Below are 12,828 nucleotides of genomic sequence, written 5' to 3' on the forward strand. Positions count from 1 at the left end.
ATGACCGCACCGAGACAGCAACCTAGTGTTCTGATATGACATTTGGATTAGATTTGCGGTGTATTACTCTTTAAGATGGGCCACATATAACTATGGGGTCGATTCAATTCGGCAACAGATGAATAGCGCCGGGAATTAGCTCCCGACGCTATTCAATTCAGCTAAAGTTAAGTCGGTGAATGCCCATTCTCGCCGACTTAACAGGTAGTTTTGTCGGGAGAACGGGCATTCTCCGACTTAACTACCCGCGGCGATGCTGATTCCCGACAGAATCAACCTCGCGCCGGCCGCGCGGCAGCACTTTTTTGTCGGTTTTCTTCTCTCACCCTCCGGGGTGAGAGAAGAATTCCCGACAATTGCGGGTAACTAGTAGCTGAATTGAATAGCGTTGGGAGCTAATTCCCGGCGCTATTCATCTGTCTCCGAATTGAATCGACCCCATTGTAGGAGATAACAGAAACTTGCTTTGGTCAGCTGTATTTGAAAAGACAAGGTGAATGCAAGACATAATCAGAATCAGAATCAGCTTTATTGGCCAGGTATACTTGCGTATACTAGGAATTTGTCTTCGGTTTGCTATACAACAGCCAAGTAGGTAACAGGTAAGCAGGTGAGTGTGTGTGTGTGTGTGTGTGTGTGTGTGTGTGTGTGTGGGGCGGCAAGTAAAGTTACACAGATAGGTATACCGTAGGGACACAAGTTAGTTACATGTACATCTAGTCAGTCAATGTTCAGGAGTTCAGCAGGCGGACCGCTTGGGGAAAGAAACTTTTGAGGCTTCTGGTGGGGACAGCCCTGTAACGCCTGCCTGAAGGAAGCAAGTTAAACATGCTGTGGCCGGGGTGTAGCTGGTCTTTTACTATCTTCATTGCCCGCTTTTTAGCTCTGGACAAGTACAGGTCCTGGACTGAGGGAAGGTTGGCCCCGATGATCTTCTCTGCGGTTCTGACCACCTTTTGGAGCCTGCATCTGTCCCTTGCGCTGGTGGAGCTGTACCATACGAGTATCGAGGAGCACAGTACCGACTCCACAATCGCGGAGTAGAAGAGGAGCAGAAGCTTCTGTGGGATGTTGAACTTCCTTAGTTGCCTGAGGAAGAACAACCTCTGCTGTGCTTTCCCAACAGTGGCGTCAGCGTTGGACCCCCATTTAAGGTCCCTGGAGATTGTGGTCCCTAGAAACTTGAAGGAGTCCACTAACGATACCACACTGTCAGCAATCGTTAGCGGAGGTGCACTAGATGACTTCTTCCTGAAGTCCACTATCATCTCGACAGTTTTGAGGGGGTTGAGCTCAAGGTTGTTGTGGATGCACCACTGGGCCTGCCGGTCTACTTCCCGTCTATAGGCCGATTCATCCCCATCCTTGATGAGGCCGATGACGGTGGTGTCATCGGCGAATTTGATGATCCTTACTGATTGCGCCTCTGAGGTACAGTCATTTGTGTACAGGGAGAAGAGCAGGGGTGAGAGGACACAGCCCTGAGGGGCCCCTGTACTAATGGACCACGCTTGAGAGGTGAATTCCCCCGCTTTCACCACCTGTGTCCTATCTGTCAGGAAGTCTATTATCCAGGAACAGGTAGCTTCTGGGACCCCTAGGCGAAGTAATTTGGGGTGGAGGATGCTGGGGACGATTGTATTGAAGGCCGAGCTGAAATCGACAAACAGGACCCTCGCGTAGGTACCGGGAATGTCTAGGTGCTGTAGAATGTAGTGCAGGCCCAGGTTGACAGCATCCACGACACACCGATTCGAGCGATAGGCGAACTGCAGGGGGTCCAGTTGGGGGCCAGTCACAGTTTTCAGGTGATTCAAAACCAGACGCTCAAACGTTTTCATGACCACAGACGTCAGTGCTATCGGCCTGTAGTCGTTCAGGTTCGTGATAGTGGGTTTCTTGGGGACCGGGACTATAGTAGACCTTTTTAGGCAGGAAGGGACTTTCTGTAGCTCCAGCGATTTTATTGAAGATTTTGGTGAATATGGGGGCGAGCTGACCCGCACATGCTCTTAGGGCAGATGGTGACACTCCGTCAGGACCCGGAGCTTTCCTGGTTTTGGCCCTTTTGAACAATGCCTCCACCTCTTCTTGGGTGACTTGCAGTGTCTGGGGTTGGCCGTCGGTGTTCGGGGCATCGTAGAGGTGATTGTTTGGGTTGCAGGGGACTTCTTTTGCGAACCTGCAATAAAAGTGGTTCAGTTCATCTGCAAGGTCTTGGTGCATGGCGGTGGACTTTGATGTTTTCCTATAGTTGGTTATGGATTGCATTCCTTTCCATACAGATACGGGGTCATTGGTGGAGAGATAGTTTGTCAGCTTGTCCGAGAACCGCTTTTTTGCTAGCCTGATTCCTTTAGTCAGAGAGTTCCTAGTACGGTTGTATAGTGCTCTGTCACCGCTGCTATAGGCCTCCTCTTTGGCTCGACGAAGTTGCCTGAGCTGGGCATTGAACCAGGGCTTGTTGTTGTAAATGCGGTAAGTCTTGGTAGGTACACACATGTCCTCACAGTAGCTGATGTAGGATGTGACAGTGTCTGTCAAGTCATTCAGGTCGGTTGCCGAGGCTTCAAAGACCCCCCATTCCGTGCAGTCAAAGCAGGCCTGGACCTGTGACTCCTCCATTCATGCCATCCTACATAATGTTTCCTAGTTATCTTACAGAACCTGGTGCTGAACAGTGAAAAATGCCTCAAGAACAGAGATCACTTGACTATCTCAAAATGGCAGAAAATGTGTCTTCAATTCTAAATCAAAATCTGTTAAATTAGAAGAAAGCAGGCCAGATAGCAAATTGAGATTAGGCAAGCTGGAACTCTATTAACGAATTCAGAACATAGGTAAGAAGTTTGATTCATTACAGGGAATTAGGCAGAATTATTCCGTATCCAACAGCTAAAGTATTGGATACGAAGTATAAATCTGGGATTCTGCCAGTAGACGTGGCTGTAACTGAATGTTGAAAATTATTGGTAAAAGTGCTATTCTGATGTGTTTATAAAATACATATTCTAAAAATATTTTAGTCTTTTTCGTAATGGGGATCACATCCACCACGCTAACAATTCTATACTGCAAATCTGTGTGTGTCTAGCAAATAAAAGCATGGGGATTTTGTTCAGATTTTCAAAACATTGAATCTTGCAGACTGTCGTCACAGGACCCTAATTCTCTGCAAGTCCCTACATTACCGTAAATGCCCAGCACACCATTGCATTGCAGCTAAATGCTCTCATCTCCCAGATACAGAGAGCAACATCTATACAAGATCTGGCTTACAGTCTGCAAGAATTGGGTTGCAGATGTCGTGCTCACCCATGACTGGATACAACAGGTTGTGCATCATAAGTTTCTTCCAGTACAACTTTTGTACTCCACTGGTTGTAGCCGTTTTACTGATCTGCTACTTTTGATCACAGGAGTGTCATACCCCTTTCACACCAGAAATGCAGGGACAAAACCCGGGAATTCTGCCACGGGCTCATGCAGGGACATTCCCGGGTTGGCACCTTTCACACCAGCATTTTTTTGCCGAGACATCCCGGGTCTGCACCTTTCATACTGAACCCGGGATGGCCCTGCATTTTCTGAAAATGGGCGTCTCAGAAAAACCACAAGACCAGGAAGTGCCCTGAATAGCCAATCCGCATCAGCAGAGGCAACCCGGGAAGGTGGGACATGTCCCTGCACCATTCACACTGTCCATGTTCCAGGGACGATCCCGGGACCAACCCTGGTCGATTGCAGGGTTGAAATGCAGGGACAGAAATCCCGGGTTTTTGTCCCTGTACCCTTTCACACCAAGAAATTTCCCGGGTTGATGCGCGTTCATGTGTTTTAACCCGGGAAATTTTATGGCTGTGTGAAAGGGGTATGAGTGACTGCATGTTATTTGGGGATCTCGAACCATGTTGCACTGCAGGTGTGGCAGATATAACATGTGCAGAGAGAGTTAGATTTTGGTGCGGTGTGTTTAAACTGAAATCTAAATTGCAGTGTAAAAATAAAGCAGACAGTATTTACCCTGCACAGAAACAATATAACCAGCCCAAATCTAACTCTCTGCATATGTTACATCTGCCCCACCTGCAATGCAGCATGGTTTTACCCATTAGTGTGCATTTTTTGTTTGCTAACCAACCTGAATATCCCCCTTATGCTGCATTCAGATCGCAAATGCCGGATCCTACCCGGTAAGAGAAATGTGTACTTACCGGGTGGGATCCGGCATTTGCGCTCCGTTGCTGGCTTTCCGACCCGGCAATATACCGGGTCGGTTGCCATAGCAGCGGAGGGCGCAGTAGCAGCAGGGGCGGGGGTGGAGGCGGCGCCGGGAGATGAGCTCATCTCCTGCGCCGCCTCTGCCTATGCTGTGAATGGGAGCCGTGTCGCATCGGAACGGCTCCCATTCACACTGCGCCTGACCCGGTAATAACCCTTCTTTTTTACCGGGTTGAATTACCGGGTCAGGCGACCCGCTAATTCACCAAAGGACCTTTCACATCGCACACGGACCCGTTTCGACACGGCAATATGCCGTGTCGATACCGTGTTTTTAGTGCGATGTGAAAGGGGTATTAGTTAGATACAGGCAAATTGTGGTGCAAATCTAGTTTAGTTGTATAATTTGGAACACTTGTATTTCAGAAGGGCAGTGACCCAAAGCATAAAGCACTGAAGCGGCTTATATACAAAAAGCTGTCTCCAGCATTGGGCCAGTCTTAGCCCAGACCTCGGCCCATTCAGAATATGTGGAATGATTTAAAAAATTGCTGAACAGTGGTTCTCTTCTGAGCTTATGGTACAAAGCAGTATTGCAAAGTACAGTTGGTGGAAATTGCAGCGTCTTCGTGTACAAAGTCTTATTCTTATAAGTACTGTAATAGTTAGTAAAGGTTGAGCATCCCATATATTCATATATTCCGAAATACTGAATTTTTTTGAGTGAGATAGTGAAACCTTTGTTTTCTGATGGCTCAATGTACACAAACTTTGTTTAATATACAAAGTTATAAAAAATATTGGCTAAAATTACCTTCAGGCTGTGTGTATAAGGTGTATATGAAACAAATGCATTCTGTGCTTAGGTCCCATCGCCATGATATCTCATTATGCTTTGCGTTTCTTCCAAAAAACTGAAAAATCCGATATCCAAAATACTTCTGGTCCTAAGCATTTTGGATAGAGAATACTTAACCTGTACTACTGTACATAAGACAGTTAAGGTTAGCAAAACAAATGTACATTTTTTGAATTGCGATATTAAATGGTTCCTTATGATTTCACCGTAAATTCTTATAGCGTTTAAACACTTGGTTATGTTAAAGACCTATGCATAAATTCAGCTTGTTTTCCTTTTCTTAGCGATTGTATGGTGATTCTTAGCTCAAGGTTTATTAAAAGTGGAAGCAGACAAGTAGACGCATCCAGTAGGAGGTGTGGTTGTTACACATTTAAAGTACATAATTACAAGAATAATGCCAGCATGTGTTCATAAAGCAGATGTCATGCTTTGTATACTTGTTGGAATACTTATGGTAGATTAACAAATTGGTACAAAAGCAACGAGCATTTGTCAACAGCACGTTTTTTTTTTATTAAAGTTCTTTTGCTTCAAGTAATACAGAATGTCTCATATTCTCCATATTGCAAGAGAATTACGTACAAATACAGATAGTTATGTTGAAAACATATTATCAAGTATAGCAGACTGGGAAAAGTTTTTTATGTAGTTTGTTGAACATCTCATTCCAGTACCTTGGTGTTGGTCTGGCCCTGTCTCTTTTTTTTTTATTTTTTATTATGGTTTAGCTGGACCCCTTTCAGTGATGGGATATCCTAATGCTACAGAATGCAGTGACATTTTGTGTGTTTGTGACTGGAGCAGCATGTTGATGAAGGCCCTTCCCAGAGCACTGGTTTGGCGATTTTGGTTTATAAGAATTTGATTGACCTGCACAGAGCCCTGACCACAACCCCACTAAACATCTAAGGGATGAATAGAAACAGACTACAGCAAGGACTTATTGCCCAACTTCAATGCTTGACCTCCCTAATGCTCTCGTGACATAGTGGATGCCAGTCTCCAGGAACCATGATTCAAATTCTAGTGGAAAACCTCAGAAGAGAGGAGGCTGTTCTAACCACAAAGGATGGGACCAACTCCATATGACCTATTGTTGGGAATGAGATGTTCAAAAAGATATTACAAATGTGATGTTTGGCGGCCCACATACTATTGGCCATATTTGTACTTTTAGAGATGTAATTGATACAGCTACAGACATGATCGTGCTGAAACTTATTTTACGGGAGAAAATAAGAAGAAAAGAAGACTCTTGTGTGGGTGCACTCATTATTATTGTGTTAATGACAAAGTATGTTGAATGAATGATTTAAAACCAAATTTTATTTATAGTCATAAAATATTGTAGTATCCCACATTTATGTGTGCATAAAGTCGTAGTCTGGTATGCTACTGAATATAATAGTTAAAAAATAAAATAAAAATAAAATGTGTTCTGGTTATCTATATCAATGATAGATTGATGAGAGGCTGCAGACACTGTCAGACCTGTAGCATTATCTCATCACACCAGTACAAGCAATGCTTGTGTTAATAGGACCTCAATGGGTTGGAGTCACAGATTGGAATTTCAGGACCTTTATTATCCAATGACCATTATCCTTATTAGTATTAGCATATAATTATGTCACAAAACCAAACCAATCGGTCGCATATAGATAGTAAATTGAAAGCAATTATGCAGAGTCTGTGCATGAGCTTTAGTATTAGAACAGAAAGAAGGAAGTAAATAGTGGTGATCCTGCTGTTAGTGTTAACTCAGGAACAAATTGCAATGTGTGCTACTACACGTAGTATTCCCTGGGGGTCACCCTTGCAGGTACTGACCATGCCCAACACCGTTTAGCTTCCAAGGTCAGACGAGGTTGGGCGTATACGGTGTGGTATGATAGTAGCCAAAAACACACATTCCTGACCACTAATGAGTGCACCGGAAATGACATCTCAAGGTATTCCTAAAAGAAAATAGTGGGAATTCACAGATTTGTGAAGTGTGGATCTGCTGTCTGCGTTAGGCAGAGATTTCTCTGAATCGTGGATGAGAGTCCACAAAGTAGGAAAAGAGAGAATGATATTATCAGAATTCTGCAGAAATTCCGTGATATGATTAGGAATATGTTGGTGATTTCTCCTAGGCTCATAAATGCAGAATACCAAAATTTGGAAACATTGAACAAAATTATCATCACAGTGGTCAAACTCAAGATGCAAATATGAGGGGTATCTTTGCCATGCTCATATGAGATACATATATATTTCTCTAACGTCCTAGAGGATACTGGGAACTCCATAAGGACCATGGGGAATAGACTGGCTCCGCAGGAGATAGGGCACTTTAAGAAAGCTTTGGATTCTGGGTGTGCACTGGCTCCTCCCTCTATGTCCCTTCTCCAGACCTCAGTTTTACACTGTGCCCAGAGGAAGATGGGTGCACTGCAGGGAGCTCTCCTGAGTTCTTTGCATTAGAAAGCATTTTTGTTTGGATTTTTCTATTTTTACAGGGAGCACTGCTGGCAACAGGCTCACTGCATCGAGGTACTGGGGAGAGAGGAGCAGACCTACTTAAATCATAGGATCTGCTTCCTCGGCTACTGGACACCATTAGCTCCAGAGGGGGTGAACACAGGTTCGTCCTGGGCGTCCACCCCCGGAGCCACGCCGCCGTTCTCCTCACAGAGCCAGAAGAACAGAAGCAAGAAGACGTCTCAGGTGGCAGAAGCCTTCAGCGGCTTCACTGAGGTAACGCACAGCACCGCAGCTGTGTGTCATTGCTCCACACACCTCACACACTCCGGTCACTGTATGGGTGCAGGGCGCAGGGGGGACGCCCTGGGCAGCAATAATAACACCTCAAAACATGGCAAAAAGATATATACATGTGCAGCTGGGCACTGTACATGTATATAAAAGAGCCCCCGCCATTATTACACAAATTTGAGCGGGACCGAAGCCCGCCGCCGAGGGGGCGGGGCTTCTCCCTCAGCACTCACCAGCGCCATTTTTCTCTCCACAGAACGCTGAGAGGAAGCTCCCCGGACTCTACCCTGCTTACACATGGTGAAGGGGTGTTTAAAAGAGAGAGGGGGGGGGGGGGGGGGGGCACATAATTGGCGGATAAGATATTATACAGCGATGCTGGGGAAAAAAAACATTTTATGTTGGTCTCCAGGGTCATTGCGCTGGGGTGTGTGCTGGCATACTCTCTCTCTGTCTCTCCAAAGGGCCTTAAAGGGGATACTGTCTTCAGAAAAGAGTTTCCCTGTGTGTGTGAAGTGTGTCGGTACGTGTGTGTCGACATGTTTGACGAGGAAGGCTCGCTTAATGTGGAGGGGGAGTGTTTGAATGTCAGGTCGCCGTCGGCAACGCCGACAGCGGACTGGGTGGATATGCTGAATGTCTTAAATGCAAATGTGAATCTCCTGCATAAAAGTTTAGACAAGGCTGAGGCTAGGGATCAGTCAGGTAGCCAGACCGTGCCTGTCCCTGTGGCGCCAGGACCTTTAGGGTCTCAAAAGCGCCCCATATCCCAGGTCGCTGACACAGATACTGACTCTAGTGTCGACTATGAGGATGCAAAATTACAGCCGAAGGTGGCAAAGGGTATTCGATACATGATTATTGCCATAAAAGAGGTTTTGCATATCACTGAGGAACCCCCTGTCCCTGACACGAGGGTTCACATGTATAAAGGGAAAAAGCCTGAGGTCACGTTTCCGTCCTCATTTGAGCTAAGCGAATTGTGCGAAAAGGCTTGGGAGTCTCCGGATAGGAGACTACATGTTCCCAAAAGGATTCTTATGGCGTATCCTTTTCCACAGAAGGATAGGCTACGATGGGAATCTTCGCCTAAAGTAGACAAGGCACTGACACGCTTATCCAAGAAGGTGGCACTGCCTTCTCCGGATACTGCTTCCCTCAAGGATCCTGCTGATCGCAAGCAGGAAATTACCATGAAGCACATTTACACACATTCAGGAACTATCGTTAGACCGGCCATGGCGTCGGCCTGGGTTTGTAGTGCTGTCGTGGCATGGGCAGACTCCTTATCTACGGAGATTGACACCTTAGATAGGGATACCATTCTAATGACCATTGAGCATATCAGAGATGCTGCCTTGTATATGAGGGATGCTCAGAGAGACATTTGTTTACTAAGCTCCAGAATAAACGCTATGTCTATTTCTGCTAGGCGACTCTTGTGGACCCGACAGTGGACGGGAGACGCCGACTCAAAGCGGCATATGGAGTCATTGCCTTACAAGGGGGAGGAGTTGTTTGGAGAAGGCCTCTCGGACCTTGTATCTACTGCTACGGCCGGTAAATCGAATTTTTTACCTTATGTTCCCCCGCAGCATGCTAAAAAGGCACCGCATTATCAAATGCAGTCCTTTCGTTCCAATAAAAGCAAGAAGGTACGAGGATCGTCCTCTGTTGCCAGAGGTAAAGGCAAGGGAAAAAAGCTGCACTCGGCTAGTTCCCAAGAGCAGAAGTCCTCCCCTACTTCCGCAAAGTCCACCGCATGACGCTGGGGCTTTCCGGGGGGGGGGGGTCAGATCAAGTGGGGACACGTCTTCGTCTTTTCAGCCACATCTGGGTTCTCTCACAGGTGGATGCCTGGGCAATAGAGATTGTTTCCCAGGGATACAGACTGGAATTCGAAGACATGCCTCCTCGCCGGTTTTTCAAATCGACTCTGCCGGCTTCCCCGTCGGAGAGGGAGCTGGTGTTAGCTGCAATTCACAAATTGTACATTCAACAGGTGATAGTCGAAGTTCCTCATCTCCAGCAAGGAGAGGGTTATTATTCATCCCTGTTTGTGGTACCGAAACCGGACGGTTCGGTCAGACCCATTTTAAATCTGAAATCCCTGAACCTGTACTTGAAGAGGTTCAAGTTCAAAATGGAATCGCTCAGAGTGGTCATCGCCAGCCTGGAGGGGGGGGATTGGATGGTGTCCCTGGATATAAAGGATGCATACCTTCATGTTCCGATTTTCCCTCCTCACCAGGCGTTCCTGAGATTTGCAGTACAGGACTGTCACTACCAATTTCAGACGTTGCCGTTTGGTCTTTCCACGGCCCCGAGAATTTTCACCAAGGTAATGGCGGAAATGATGGTGCTCCTGCGCAGGCAGGGCGTCACAATTATCCCGTACTTGGACGATCTCCTCATAAAGGCGAGATCTCGGGAGAAGTTGCTGGACAGCGTGTCTCTGTCCGTGAAGACGTTGCAGAGGTACGGCTGGATTCTCAATTTACCGAAATCCCAGCTAGTCCCTGCAACGCGTCTGACCTTTTTGGACCTGATTCTAGACACATACCAAAAAAGAGTTTTTCTTCCAGTGGAGAAGGCTCAGGAGCTCGGAGCTCAGGTCAGGAACCTATTGAAGCCGAAAAAGGTTTCGGTGCATCATTGCACGAGGGTTCTGGGGAAGATGGTGGCTTCATACGAGGCCATCCCCTTCGGCAGGTTCCATGCAAGGACCTTTCAATGGGACCTATTGGACAAATGGTCCGGGTCCCATCTACACATGCAAAAACGGGTCACCCTGTCTCCCAGGGCCAGGGTGTCTCTCCTATGGTGGCTGCGCAGTGCTCAACTCCTGGAGGGTCGCAGGTTCGGCATTCAGGACTGGGTCCTGGTGACCACGGACACGAGCCTCCGAGGTTGGGGAGCTGTCGCACTAGGAAGAAATTTCCAGGGTCTCTGGTCAAGCCTAGAGACTGGTCTCCACATCAATGTCCTGGAGTTGAGGGCCATATACAACGCCCTATGCCAAGCGGAGGAATGGCTTCGGAACAAACCGGTTCTGATTCAGTCAGACAATGTCACGGCAGTGGCTCATGTAAACCGACAAAGCGGCACAAGGAGCAGGGTGGCCATGGCAGAGGCGACCAGGATTCTACGCTGGGTGGAAGGTCATGTAAGCGCACTATAAGCAGTGTTCATCCCGGGGGTGGACAACTGGGAGGCGGACTTCCTCAGCAGGCACGACCTGCATCCGGGTGAGTGGGGACTTCATCAAGAAGTCTTCACACAGATCACGGATCGGTGGGGACTTCCTCAGATAGGCATGATGGCGTCCCGCCTCAACAAAAAGCTAAAGAGGTATTGCGTCAGGTCAAGAGACCTTCAGACGGTAGCGGTAGACGCTCTGGTGACACCTTGGGTGTTCAGATCGGTCTATGTGTTTCCTCCTCTACCTCTCATACCCAAGGTGTTGAGGATAATAAGAAGAAGAAGGGTCAGAACAATCCTCATTGTTCCAGATTGGCCAAGGAGGACTTGGTATCCGGATCTGCAAGAGTTGCTCACAGAAGATCCGTGGCCTCTTCCTCTAAGGCAGGACCTGCTGCAGCAGGGGCCCTGTCTGTTCCAAGACTTACCGCGGCTGCGTTTGACGGCATGGCGGTTGAACGCCGGATCCTAGCGGAAAAAGGGATTCCGGAGGAGGTCATTCCTACCCTGATCAAGGCTAGGAAGGACGTGACGTCGAAACATTATCACCGTATATGGCGAAAATATGTTTCTTGGTGTGAGGCCAGAGCTGCTCCTACGGAGGAGTTCCAGTTGGGCCGTCTACTTCACTTCCTTCAAACGGGAGTGAATTTGGGCCTAAAATTAGGGTCCATAAAGGTTCAAATTTCGGCCTTATCCATTTTCTTTCAAAGAGAATTGGCTTCTCTTTCTGAAGTACAGACTTTTGTGAAGGGCGTGCTGCATATTCAGCCTCCCTTTGTACCTCCGGTGGCGCCTTGGGATCTTAACGTGGTATTACGTTTCCTCAAGTCACCTTGGTTTGAACCACTCCAAACAGTGGAGTTGAAATACCTCACTTGGAAAGTGGTCATGCTGTTGGCCTTAGCTTCTGCAAGGCGGGTTTCGGAATTGGCGGCTTTATCATATAAAAGCCCATACCTGATTTTTCACGTGCATAGGGCAGAGTTGAGGACTCGTCCTCAATTTCTGCCCAAGGTGGTCTCATCTTTTCATATGAACCAACCTATTGTGCCTGTGGCTACACAGGACTTGGAGGATTCCGAGTCCCTGGATGTGGTCAGGGCTTTGAAGATTTATGTGACCAGAACAGCTAGGATCAGGAAGACCGAAGCTCTGTTTGTTCTATATGCGGCCAACAAGGTTGGCGCTCCTGCTTCAAAGCAGACTATTGCTCGCTGGATCTGTAACAAGATTCAGCAGGCGCATTCTTCGGCAGGATTGCCATTGCCTAAATCGGTTAAGGCCCATTCCACTAGGAAGGTGGGCTCTTCTTGGGCGGCTGCCCGAGGGGTCTCGGCACTACAACTGTGCCGAGCTGCTACTTGGTCGAGGTCAAACACCACCTTTGCAAAGTTCTATAAGTTTGATACCCTGGCTGAGGAGGACCTCCTGTTTGCTCAATCGGTGCTGCAGAGTCATCCGCACTCTCCCGCCCGTTTGGGAGCTTTGGTATAATCCCCATGGTCCTTACGGAGTCCCCAGCATCCTCTAGGACGTTAGAGAAAATAAGATTTTACTTACCGGTAAATCAATTTCTCGTAGTCCGTAGAGGATGCTGGGCGCCCGTCCCAAGTGCGGACTTCTTCTGCAAGACTTGTATATAGTTATTGCTTACATAAGGGTTATGTTATAGTTGATCGGGTTTGAACCGAGGCTATGTTATTGTTCATACTGTTAACTGGGTAGTTTATCACAAGTTATACGGTGTGATTGGTGTGGCTGGTATGGATCTTGCCCTTAGA

General features: G+C 47.2%; 1 protein-coding gene and 1 pseudogene across 1 annotated transcript in view; one reads left to right on the plus strand and one right to left on the minus strand.

Moving 5' to 3' along the window:
- TBCA (tubulin folding cofactor A) overlaps positions 1-12,828 on the plus strand; it is a 135,495-nt gene that overhangs the window by 56,217 nt on the left and 66,450 nt on the right. The window lies entirely within an intron of this gene.
- Positions 6,865-6,983, minus strand: LOC134940277 (5S ribosomal RNA; annotated as a pseudogene).

This window comes from Pseudophryne corroboree, chromosome 1 (genome assembly GCF_028390025.1).
Source record: "Pseudophryne corroboree isolate aPseCor3 chromosome 1, aPseCor3.hap2, whole genome shotgun sequence".
In the NCBI taxonomy this organism is placed as follows: Eukaryota; Metazoa; Chordata; class Amphibia; order Anura; family Myobatrachidae; genus Pseudophryne; species Pseudophryne corroboree.